Raw genomic sequence first — 13,538 nt, 5'->3', positions numbered from 1 at the left:
AGTGCTATTTAACTGCTATAATGCTAAAGCTATTCTTTATCTTACCCGAAGGACATCGGTCGGGTTGTCCGAAAAGGGCAGACGTATTTGTCCACAAGCTCGTCTAGGGGACATCAGTACAAATGGACCGGAGTCTGTCCTTTAATGAGAATGATGTCGTGACGTCACCGCAGCGACAAATACGTATCACGCGACCGCTCCGTGATTTTTCACACGCCTCCGTCTGATCCATCGAGGGGTCGCACCCGACGGTGTATTTGTTACTGAACTGGGACTTTCACTTTTATTTACTGTTACTTATTCGCATGAAATAATTTAAAAAGTGAATATATATTTTTTAAATATTTTTATTGGTCATATTTGCGTAGCTGCTAGATATAGCTCGTGCAACCGATGGCCGTTGGGACCCGCGGCGTGGGTAGTTCCTTCACTAGCTGGACCGACGACATAGCTAATGTCATCGTGACGATCTTCGGGAGAAGTCTATTCCTTATAATGGACGTCACTCAGCTAAAACGACGAAGAAGTATCAACATTTCGATTTATAAACGAATTCAATTATTTGATCAGTTTTAAGTGTCATTTTATTTCAAAATGATGACTATAATCGAGGAATTTGGTAAAGTAAATTTCTGTCACAATCTGATCTCTAGTGTAAGTTTAGTGTCCAGGTTAATCTTCTTTTTAGTCGACATAGAGTTAAGAGTAACATCGTTCTGCGCGGTAGCCTTAGCTTCTTCAGAAACTTTCACTACCTTCGAATCTTGAACCATTTATTCCACTCTGTCTCCTCAAGTCGTCACTGCACCGCTCTTTAGTATAATATTATATTATCAAAAAATTAAAATTTCGACATTGAACGGTATTAACGCGACTCTAGATCTTTGACTCCTGGTGAATGATATCTGCATTCTTCTTCAGTACCATATTACAGAGTAATTGATTAGTTTATACGTCTGTAGTAGCATTGGGGCACATCGCTGCGACCTACTGCTGTTCACATCACGGCTTGATCGGCAACTTTGTCAAGGCAGCCCAAGATTTGTCATCGTAGCGGTCTCTGGAGGTCTTTGGACTGAACTAAACTTCCAATATCTCTCTTCAACTTTCCGCGCCGTGAACCAACATTGGAAGCACAAAGTCTCGTCTTTGCTGTAACATGTGTACATGAGGTTCGTGAGAGGAATATTCTAGAACACGCAGGTGCGTGAGCCCGCGGCTAGCTGGCGGACGGCCTCGCCTACGCCATCAATCACCTCGGCGTCTGCCTGATGCTCGACGACACCCGATTCATAAAGGTATTCATTTAACTCCACCCGTTGACGTTGATTGATACATTCGATATCGATGCGATACACCCCGTAATTATATGGCTTCGCTGTCGTCGTATCGACTTGTATCAACCGTACTTAGAAGTTTAAAAACTAAGGGGAAAATTTCAGATGACGTTTTCGTAGTGTTATTATTTATTGTTAAGTTATGAAAATGCAAGTCATATAGCATGCAGAATTCACAGAGGCCTAGAAAGTTCTAGAGAAGAAGCAATACTCGTCCACCTTGTGATTAAAGTCAAATATAGGTTGACAACGCCGGATACAGGAGGCATCTAAACGGTGTTATTTGAAATCTTACATATTTTCATTCCTCTTGACTTGAAATCTGAAATAAGACAGAAAAATAACTTCGATCAATACAAAGCCTGCAAAGACAGATATTAACACGAACAGTGTGTCTCGCTCACTGGCGATAATGTTAATATCAATATAATAATGTAATAATTATTCGAGCTACGTCGGTGATTTTTGTTATTTATTCTGTGGATCTCATCATTTCTAATTCTATCTCGCAGCAAAACTTCTTGCATAGCTCTTTTCGTTGCTCTCTGGGTGATTTTAAGCCTGCTCATAAAGCCCGTCGTATATGACCATCTCATCCTGTATAATACAAATTAAAATTCTTTTTATTATAGGTTTACTATTGAATAAATAAATTAAAAAAAAACTTGGAAAACAATTCACAACTGTAGCGAAGTGTACGTTCAATAGCGAGCAACATTCTTCACGCGATTGTAATCTCTATAGCTGATACGATTAAAATCAAATTTGCATTAAACGAAATTTACGAATGTATTTAACGTGTTCACGGCCGTAGGTCCAACTAATTGTTTCATGGCACGTCTTTATTAAGTCGCCATAGGCGTTCTAATGCATGCTAATTTGGTCTTAAACGTCTCCCGCATAGGGGTGGGATTGTTGTGATTTGAATGCGGTGCAGTGCATTTCTCACTTCATAGCAAATTCAGTTGACCGTATAGGGTAATTAAATCATCTGTTAAGAGATATAAGATTATCAACATGGTGCTCAGGATGTTTTTGTATGCACATCGCGTGCACACAAAAACCTGGTTGGTTTTGACACGAGAATTGCACGGCTATGGCTTCCTATACTTCTTTATTGAACATATGGTGTTACAACTTTTATTTATTACTACATTCTTTTCTAGCGCTTTATTCTAGAATCTAAACAGATAAGAGATATGTAACTTACTCGAAGTTTGGAAATTATTTAGAATCATAACCAAAATTGTGTTAATCAATATTACGTCAATGTTGTTATTTGTAAATGATAATAAAGATAAAAGACGTTTATTCGTCCAAGAAACTTTTAACAGTACTTTTATAGATCGTCAACTTTTTATCTATTTATTTTTGATTCTACTAATCTTCGCAACGTATTATAGTTGTGGAAAAGAATCAGAAGGAAATTTCACGTCAACACATCTTTTAATAATGTTTAAACAGGTTTATATATTTACACTTTATCAGATATAGCCTAAATGAAATTAAAAGAGCTAAAACGAGTGACGAGTGAGCCAAAAGATGCGGCGTGGGTAAACCCTGAGATGGACTTACTTTATTGTCAAAGTATCTAGAAATTACTAGATGCGCAAGACAGGTAATAGCTTTGGGTGAGGTTTATCTTGCAGTGGACGACTTTTAGATGACATGAATTAATAAAAGAATAATTGAAGTGTTTTATGGCGGTGATCAAACCTTTGGTTTCTTCTTCCTTTCTTCAAATATGAAGATCACCATGATCACCAGTTTTACACTACATCCAACTACAACCCATGACTTACGATGTTTAATCTATCACCAGGTTAACAAACGCGCTAGCTTACCATTCCATGTACAGTCGCGTTGAAAACGTTTTTGCATCGTCAGCTTCGCGGCGTTTTGATTCAAACGCCAACTTGTTGCGTCGTACCGAGTTTTCATTTTCCAACTAAAAACGCATCCGCTCTATCAACCGTTTCAAAACAGAAGAATTATTTGGGTATTTAATATGGAATATAATTCTTCTGTCTTGATAGACTTGTTGTCATCGTGTGTTTACGTTCCTCTCCTTGTATATTCATAGAAAGATGTATATATGTCGTAACATTTTGTTTCTTGTTATTCTGTGGTCTTTTCTTTTTTTTTATAAATGGTCCCGCTGTTGGGGACCTCTCGTTCCCCTATCTCGTGTGGGACAGGGACTTTTTAATTCTAGTAATTTATTCATATTTTTTATTATTATCATTCTTCTCTTTCATGTATCATCTTATCTGACGTACTGTTTCTTTCATTCTACAATTTTCCCAGTCTTTCTCTTTCATTCCATTAGCCATACATCCATCCTCAACCACTACATTCTAGGTTTCCTTACTATTTTATTATGCAACATTAATTATTGTTCAAATATTTAACACGTATTTTCTTTGTAATTATCATCTTATATTATACTATTTATTGCACTATTTTTGGTACTACTATATTCCTTTTATTTCTATATTTTAGTGTTTGTTTTATTTTTACCTATTGCATTTATTACCACTCTGTGGTCTTTTCAGATCAATACAGCCTCACCCAAAAGTTTACAATGTTGGAAGCGTTTTTAACTAACTCAACAAGATCATCTGTATACCTTTGAGTCAACATCCTTCGTTCCTACCTCAACAGTCAAAACATAAACGAAATGCAATTTGTTGTTAAAATAAAAGTAAATTAAACAAGTGACAGTGACATCATTACGTCGCGTGCGTCACTTGTTGCGTCACGACGTGACACTCCACGCACTCACTCAACGCTGTCATCTGGACGCTGCGACATATGTCACGCCGATGTTGAGTGCCCACCAGTTCATCAAAAACAATTGTACTTTATGAATTCCATTCTAATATGTATACACAAGGTTAACATTAAAAATAAATAGATGATATGTCTTACTCCAGCAGTGGAGATACAACTAAAAGTGATCGCGGTAAGTCGCTGGATGAAGGTAGAGTAGGATCGGTTATCACGGTGATGAAGGATGGGATTCCCTGCAGTGGGCATCTATCGGTTAAAAAGGATGTGATCGGCTTATATCAGTTGATGTCCTATGGCTGGAATAACTTTGTACGCTTTTAAAATGAACTCTACCGTTATGCCTCGTAATTTAAATAAATTTTAAAACTATGTTCTAAATTTAAAGTGATAAGAAAACTATGAATAACTACAAATTTATATCAGCTTATTCTTAAGTATTTATGGATGGAGTTACTATTGATCTCAGTGAAAAAGAAAACCGTGTTCACATAATACTTTTAGTGAAACTTTTAAAAAAATATTTTTTTATGCAGCGAATAGAGACGGCATATTAAAGTCTTAGAGAGAGATTACATCAAAACCTTACAAAATAATTAGTAATTGGTAAAACGTATGATTATTATCTTTCTTGACGTGTGACAATACGTGCACAGTTATCATAGAGGCAATGGCTCGATACGCACTAGATATATATAATCCTTTATACTATTTTTTAGCATAATCGAATATGTCAGAATTAAACTAAAAATAAATAAAATTTCTTATACCGTACAAAAACATTTTGAGTGCACACGATATATAAATTACATTGTAATATTTTTTTAAGCGCTCATGTCTCTACCGTAGAGTTGCAAATACTTTTTATGTGCAAGTTAATTTTTCAACTATCTTTTCATTTACATTTTTACTTATTCTATTTATCTTTTTCTAAACTGACAGGTTCTCTAACTCTTTATTATATATATTACATATCTCTTAGTCTAATTTTAATTTCTTTTTAGTAAATAATTATGTCAAACCTAACTTATACATTATATTCTTTGTACCTGCTTTCGACTTTACTGTGTTTATATCTACTTTATTTCACATACTAACTTAATCTATCTTTATAAAGTACAATTCGCATTGTTCTGTTGGTCTTTATAAATTAAATAAAATAAAAAAAAACTCGAAACTTTCCATTTTGGTTTTGTTATGATATCACCAATCTTTAAGGTTAAGCTGATTTAGTGATATGATATTAATAACAAAAATTTTAATCATCAAAGATCATTTTAATTTTAAGTTATTATTTAAGAGAGAGCACTGGTAGCTCAGCGGTGGAGTACTGGGATTTGCGATTGTAGGTTGCGAGTTCGATTCCAGCGATATTGTCTGTGCAGTTATTAAATAGGATCGCCATTGCTCATAAAGTAGTTTCTAGAGGATGGGCTATAGCGTTCTCTAGGTACCCATAATACCACACTGCAATCGCCAACCCGCCTGCCAAGCGTGGCGATTACGATATATCGCCCTATAGATATCTTTGGTAGACGCTTACGTCTTTCAGTGACTGTCTATAGGCTGAAATGACGAATATTTGAGAGCATTTCGCGTATAATATTTAAATTTTTTATGGTCGTCTTTTTTGGTGACCTCGCGTTCTGCTGTAATTTCTTGGGACAAGCACTTTGATTTCACTAAGTTTTTCAGTACAGTTTTATTTATTCTTCTTTCGTCCGCCACGACACCTAGCAATCTATGTTCTTCGTTTCTTAACTATTTTATTCTTATTATTTTTATTTACGTACCTTCTATAGTCCCTTCTATTCTTCGCCATATTTTTTATAATGTTATATTATTTTTTTGTACATTTTATTTTATATCCTTTTTTACATTTTCCTTTACAATTATCATTTCATTTTAATGTAAAACTCTATTTTTGTAGTTTTATTTCTATATTACGTTTATTTTTATTAAGTACTTTATTATATTTTTTGCATATTGCAAGAAAGTGTGGCGAACCTATAATATTCCATTAAACCATCCATCTTTTCTAGTTTAAGTCACGGCGGGGAATCCGAGTTAATTAATTGTTTATCATAAGATCATGATTGAAAGGTTTGTTTGCGTTGATTATTGATTTACGTCGTAGCTGAGTGAATCAGCTGCCGATATCGTGACCGATGCATGAGGCATTATTTTAGTCTGTGTCATTTGAGGAATAATAAATCTTTGAATTTCGATTTATATTTTTCAACTGTTCATTCTTCTCATTTCAATTATATATTTTATTTATTCATATTATTATCAGTTTACAATCATTTTCAGTGCTCACTTGTACGTGAGAAGAATGTACCAAGTGTACAAATATCATAGAAACATAATTGTAATTGGATTTTCATGCAACTTTTTTTTAATGAATTTAGATTTATTATATAATCGAAAAATAACACACGCCAGTGTATTGTTCAATATATAGGACCTATAAAACGATATAATCAACCTACTTATAACGTATAAGTGAATTTTAAATGCCATTATTTTAAGACTGAATCTAAGAGGTTCTATTGCAATATAAAATTATTACGTTTTAAACAGTAAGGATTGGCCGTGTAACAATGAAGGGCTTGGACAATAAAATGCTGAATAGCTCCTCCATCTGCAATTTACCGCATCCATTGCGCTCACCTGTCTAATTGATAGGGACAGGTCTGACATTAAATAGCTTTAGACTCGTGTCGGGTATCCAGAGGCGCTATTTCGCGTCACATATAACTTCGGTCCGCTATCTCGGCTTCTAGCGGCTATCGGGGACACAGGCGCCGCGGACAACGCGGTATCTGACATTTTACGAGCCCCCTCCCTTCTTATACCTTATCCCCCCTTAATTTTTCCCCCACTCAGTCAATTACAGCCGCGATACCGGCTCCGTGGGTCCGATACCGATTAACAAGCTAGATCTAAGTGCCCCTGCGTCTACAACACACCGATAGCTCCGAACATGCTGCAGTTTATTTATTTCGAACTATCATAAATTACGTAGCGCTTTAAAAGTGCAAACAGATCAAAACTGATTTCGATGTTGCAGCTAATAAATAATACTAACAGAGTATCATTGCACTCGCTATACAGGGTGATTGTTTTTTTTTTATATATATATGTATGACTCCCGCTATTGGGAGCCTCTCTTACCCCTGTTTTGTTTGGGACAGGGACTTTATTTACAAATAATTTTTTCATGGTTTTATCTTCATTCTACAATCACTTTCATTCTTCTCAATTTCTTTTATTCTTTCCTTTTATCCTTCACAATATCTTGCAATTTTTTTTAATTCTTTCATTCCTTCTAGGGTGATTGGTTATAGGTGTAAAGGCTTTAAAGAGGTTGATATCGAACTCCTTTTTCAGAAAATATCATTACACCTATTTCCAATAACACGTATAAAATGATCACTCTGAATTTATGTTACATTTTATTTATTTTTTCTATTTTAATGCGACTTATAATTTGTGGCAACTGAAAGTATACAAGGACAGATAGTAAACAATATTTTATTTTAATATGTAGCAATGTAAACTTTGGAAACTATTTTTTTATAAAATTATCATTGCATTTTTATTTCTTAAACCTTTGATTTATGTACAGGTTGTACCATACATTGATTTATAGTAAATGAGCTATATATATACATTCACCGCTGTGAAACTTGTACATCCATAACGAATCATCCTGTATATATTATACTCATTACACCTTTAATATTATTACATTTTACCTCTAGCTGTACCCGCGACTTCGCTCGCGTGGAATCTAACATAAAATATTTAATTTGTTTAAATATTTTTTTGTTAAACATTTTTCTAAAATAAACGTAAGCCTGAATTACTCCCTTTTACATCAAGTACCTATTAGTATATTACCGTCAAAATCGGTTCAGCCATTTTAGGGATAAACCGAAACAAACACACAGACAATAATTTAAAAATGTAATTTTGGTGTATCTACCGAATAAATATTAAAACGCACGTACTGAATAGCGTTTATTTTAATATTACAAACGGACACTCCGATTTTATTTAATAATAATATTACAAATCACAATCAATTCTGTTTGTTATGAGTGACGAATGAACATATAAAATTATTTCCATATAAAAAAAGATTGTCGATATCGGATAAATCTGCACATAAATGTATCAATCTAATCTACAATTAAAAAGCTAATTAAAACACAAATCAATTTCACCTCTTAAATTAAGCGTCACAATCGATCACAGATTAATAATGAGGGTGGGCAGATGTTGTGCCCACGTTTGCTGGCGGCCTATACACGAACCGGTTCGTTTGTAATTGGTTCAGATAAGAAGTGCGCCTCGGAGGACAAATTCGACAATCAGGTCCCCCAATTAGACGTTACTGGTCAGATTTATAGTTCCGCGGCCGCTCGCGTGATCGGGGCGTATTTATTAAACGAAGTGACGCTCTCATATCCTTTTGGACCTCAAGAAACCTTCCGATATAATCATTGACGATTCAAAGAAGAAAGATATTTCAAAAAAAGATTTTTTTTTACATCGATCAAAATTATTCTAGTTGATATATTAATGATTGAAAAGAAATTGTTTTCTTTTAACGTATCATCTTTTTAGCTGATGATTCCTCAATGATCGCCACACATCCTGCGCAACCTACAACCAGAGACTTCCCGTTACCTTTAACTATGTGATCAGTCTACCTAATGGACTCTAACGCCGTATCTACTGGCTTCTTTTTTCAACTAATTTACTTATATGAGACCATAAACAGAGTTACATAAATACACAGGTTGACTGGCTATAAATGTAAAAGCCTTAAAAGACTGAATATTTAACTCATGCTGTAAATTTAACTTTCGCACAACCTATACTTGAATAGTTATTTTCATAATTAATTAATATTGTAATTAAAAGCGGTTTCAAAATTCAGTTCACTACATTTAAAAATTAATAATTGTTTGCTATCTATTCCCGAAGACCTATACTCCCTGAAGGTATTGGCCGCTTGCTTTTAATAAAAAATAAGTTCGTCACCGTTTTTCCCACCCCCGGAGGTTCTCTGCGAGGCATAGGCCTTCCCTTAAGATACCTATAGGGGAATATAGACCTATAGGGGAATATAGACCTTTAGGGGGATTTAGACCTATAGGGGGATTTAGACCTATAAGGGGGATTTAGACCTATGGGGGACGTAGTGGTACTGTCCATCCTCTAGAAACTTGTTTGTGAGCAGTGGCAATCCTGTATAATTAATGCACAAAATGTAAATTATATAAGAATTAATCCCGGGAATTGAACTACCGAACATCTTTTCAGTCCTTTTCACACAAGCCAACACTGCTAAAAAAAGACATTCTAGAGTGTTCTAAAATCAAATTTATATGATGAGATATATATTCACACATTTAAAACCTTTTATACCTATAACCAATCGCCCTGTATTATACCTTATTATATATGCAATGTTACTGAGTGACCGAAACAATTTTCAACATATTTTAACTTATAATTCATGTTATTATTATGCGGTTTATCGAAGGCATTTTAAAATTCATGGCTAAAATGGAAGCCCACTGTGACGTTCATTGCAGAGACGCCACGATAAGGATACTTCTTCGATGAGGAAAAAAAATTGACGCTTCGCCTGATTTACAACTCTATCATAATTGAATAGAGTTGTAATTACTATAACATGTTTCGTGTACGAATTATCACAATAATTCAATTTGGATTATATATGTATTATACCATAATTACATAATATAATATTGATATGATTTCTAAGTATGTTTATATCATATATCTTTGCACTGTCAATTGCTCTATTGTTATCGTTCCGGACATAAGACGTCCAAAGGATTTCACTTTTCTTCAATATTGAACAGCTTCCAATGATCACAACAAAATCGTCTGTCGACTTTGTAGTGTACGTCTGTTTGTTTGCCCGTGGTAGAGACCAGTAGAGGCTTCAGAATTTTAAGGCTTTAGTCATCCGTTCTGTGCTATATGGCCTGTCCATTGCGACTTCAACTTGTTAACCCGCTAGTCTATCGGTTTTTTCGTTCCTCACCTCATATTGGGGGAACTCTCTTTATCCCCACGCCATGCGGTAGAGATATTACAACATTCATCCTTTTGTATTTCACAATATCATTCTTCACATTCAAATCGTTTCCCGTGCATCACCTTTCTACCCTCATCTTCGTTTAAACCACAGTTTGATACATTATCACAGTTTTTAACTATGTCTATATTTAACTTAAATGGTTAACAGGTAGAGAATGAACATACGTACATGTCTTATTTATGATACAGAAACTTATCGATTTTGTTTTCAACGGTAGCCGAAGCTGGGTAGAAACTCTTTTGCGGGTTCTTTGCCATGTGACGCATCATAATCGAATCTAGAAACTCTACTTGTGCAGTAGTGTAAAACAGATCATAGAAAGAAATTGTAAATCTATGGAAGAAGCCTTCGTTCAACAGTTGACGTTCTAAGCCTGAAGTATGTATCTTGTGTAGTGTTGCTAAAACAGTAACCATGTGTGATTGTAAAATAAATTTTAGTAGATTATTATCACTTAAAAGGAAAAGATAAAGAAAATTAAATTCACATATTAACATCTAAAGCATTGATAACAACGTGTAATAACTGACAAGGACTTTCGACGCATTGCGAAATACGCAGTGCCTTATCACCATATAGATACGGTTCAGGATTAATATCTGCTGTTTTATTTATCATTTGACAATATCAACGGCTCAGACGAAACAAGCTTTTTTATTTATTTAGAATAACACATTAGAAACAGATGCATTAAATATTTAATGGAATCAGGCGTTACCTCACGGAAGTCCATCCTAAGTAAGAAAAGGACTAATATTTAGCCACTTCCGCACATACAGTGGTAGTCGTGCAACAAAGTACACCGCCCGCCACCCCGCTGATAAATGCGTATGCGGCAAACAATTCGAATCACACAACCGCCACCGCCAAATTACTCAACACGTGTTTCATCCCTCCACGGGGCATCTTCAGGAGTTATGTTACACCGATTAGTGCCAAACACAGAGTGCATTAAGGTAAAAATATTTAAGGTGTTTACAACAATAATCAACTATATCTAACAAATATGTTATTTAAGGGTAAGTATTTTAGCTATGGGAGAGTTAAGATTTTGGTAGTACGGACAGATGGAATATAAAATGTTTTTTGTGTAGGTAACTTAAGATATCAGTGCAATGAGCTTTACATTTAAGTTCATTTTAAATCAAATCTTTAACGTCTAGTTGTATCTAAAAGAACAGAACTGTTACATTCACACAGATAACGCATCAATTTGAGCGAAAGGAGGTTCCTCCATCGGGAGACCTATTTACTTTGTCACGATGCAATCAAGATTTATAAGTTTTATTACGAACCGATGCGTTTCGTTGAGTTCGTTCGTATCGCAAATCGATAATTCATCGGCGATATCGAATCGTATCGATTTCACGGCGAATTCTGGTGAAATGGTTCCATTGTTTCGTTATTTGGAAAACGTCGAGTCAGAGGCCTTTGTGCGCGGATCTATTGTGACGAGCGCGTACTGGGATTTCACGTAGACTTACATCTGATTACGGCGTCTGTCAAATACATCGCTGGTGGACGCAATACCAATAATTAAAAGGCGTCACTATATTACCCGGCGAGGTTGCAACGGCGTTCACGGGACGTCGGGAACGAATGTTAGCAAGCATCCTTTGAACTAGGAACACGGAATACGTTTGCAGATGAACCGTATCGCCGGAGGGCGACGCGGTGAGTTTTAATCAATTAGCGAGCGGGAACTCGGCTCGCGGGCCACTGGGCAGTGAAATGAGCGAAGCACGCCGGCCCACCGCTGAGCAGTTTTCGGTCTCCGATTTCACCAAAAATTTGTTCTTTTCTTTTTTGGGATGATAACTACATAATCGAGGCGAAAGTCGCTTTGGATTCTTGTTTTTTGGTCTCACAGCTCGCGGAACAATTCACGGTCGGAGATTAGATTTAAACTCGATACTCCGGTGAGGGATTGACGGTTCGATGGAGCGACGGTCAACTTGACTGAATATTGTTGTTAACTTAATATTTTGTTTTACAGTCTATTCAATTACACGGTGACATATAGTTATTTAATAATCTGCTTACTCCTTCTAATTTTAATCAAGATTAGAATATCTTCAAGATACACGAGGTCTTTGAGATCATCAGAGAATTTTAAATTAAAAATGACGTGCTTGTGGAAGGCGTTACCGCTGAATATATATATATAAGACGTGCTAAGAAATAATATATACTGGATCATTAATTATTTATCCTTTAATATATTTTTTCTTTCTCTGTTTCTTTATTCTTTTGCTAGTTCGACCCAAGTTAGGTTGCTGTTTTTACTTATTATTGTATTTATAAATATGTATTATTACTGTATTTATTATAATAATATATGAATATATGTTTGTTTAGTATATATTATATATATATTATATATTATATATATATAGTACATATTAACTAGTTTAGTCGCTCTAAATATGGGAAATACGAAATGGCGATACAAAGGCAGAAAGCAATCTGTCTTTCTACTTTTCTTTAACGATGGACGCCGAAGTCATAAGCCTCTCCCAAATATGATGTCCGGCCTCGCGCTGCTCGCATCCAGCGGCATCAGTTCATCATCTAATTGGGGCTTACCCAAGCCTCGTCTACCTGCTCATCATCGCCTTCAGTTGCACGAGCGATAACATCTTTTTTAAAACATCCAAATTTGATATATTTCCGGAATCGACAAGATAGAGAAGAATATGTAAGAAAAGGACCAATATTTAGCCACTTCCGCACATTCAGTGGTAGTCATGCAACAAAGTGCACCGCCCGCCAGCCCGCTGATAAATACGTATGCGGCAAACAATGCGAATTACACAACTGCCACCGTTAATTCACTCAACACGTGTTTCAAACCTCCACGGAGCATCTTCAGGAGTTATGTTACACCGATTAGTGCCAAACACAGAGTCATGAGTTCGTCTCTACTACCACTGCATGTGAAGTGGTTAAATATTGGTCCTTTTCTTACTTAGGATGGACTTCCGCAAGATAACGCCTGATTCCATTAAATAGAGAAGAATATGTTGAAACAGGTGACCATCGACCATCTGGTTGTTAAATGACAAACTATAATTTATTATAAACTACAATCATGACAAATGCGTTACGAAATTCTTAATTAGCTTATTGATAGTGCGTCGCTATCTGCTTATGAGTTGGAATTATGTCAGCTGATATCTGTTTATAATCGCGCGGCGTATGCCTCGGCGCAGCGATCAATCTTCGATCACTCGTCGCCGGTGACCCCGTTACTTCACTAACTT

At 35.6% G+C, this 13,538-nt stretch overlaps 1 protein-coding gene across 1 annotated transcript in view; it reads left to right on the top strand.

Annotated features, from left to right (window-relative positions):
- LOC137930116 (protein tiptop-like) overlaps nt 1–13,538 on the top strand; it is a 412,862-nt gene that overhangs the window by 383,949 nt on the left and 15,375 nt on the right. The gene's annotated exons all lie outside the window — the stretch shown is intronic.

This window comes from Battus philenor, unplaced genomic scaffold (genome assembly GCF_028537555.1).
Source record: "Battus philenor isolate CCGP_79_NKW_IND1 unplaced genomic scaffold, ilBatPhil1.0.hap1 SCAF_6, whole genome shotgun sequence".
Lineage (NCBI taxonomy): Eukaryota > Metazoa > Arthropoda > Insecta > Lepidoptera > Papilionidae > Battus > Battus philenor.
This window is presented reverse-complemented; position numbering and strand designations above follow the sequence as displayed.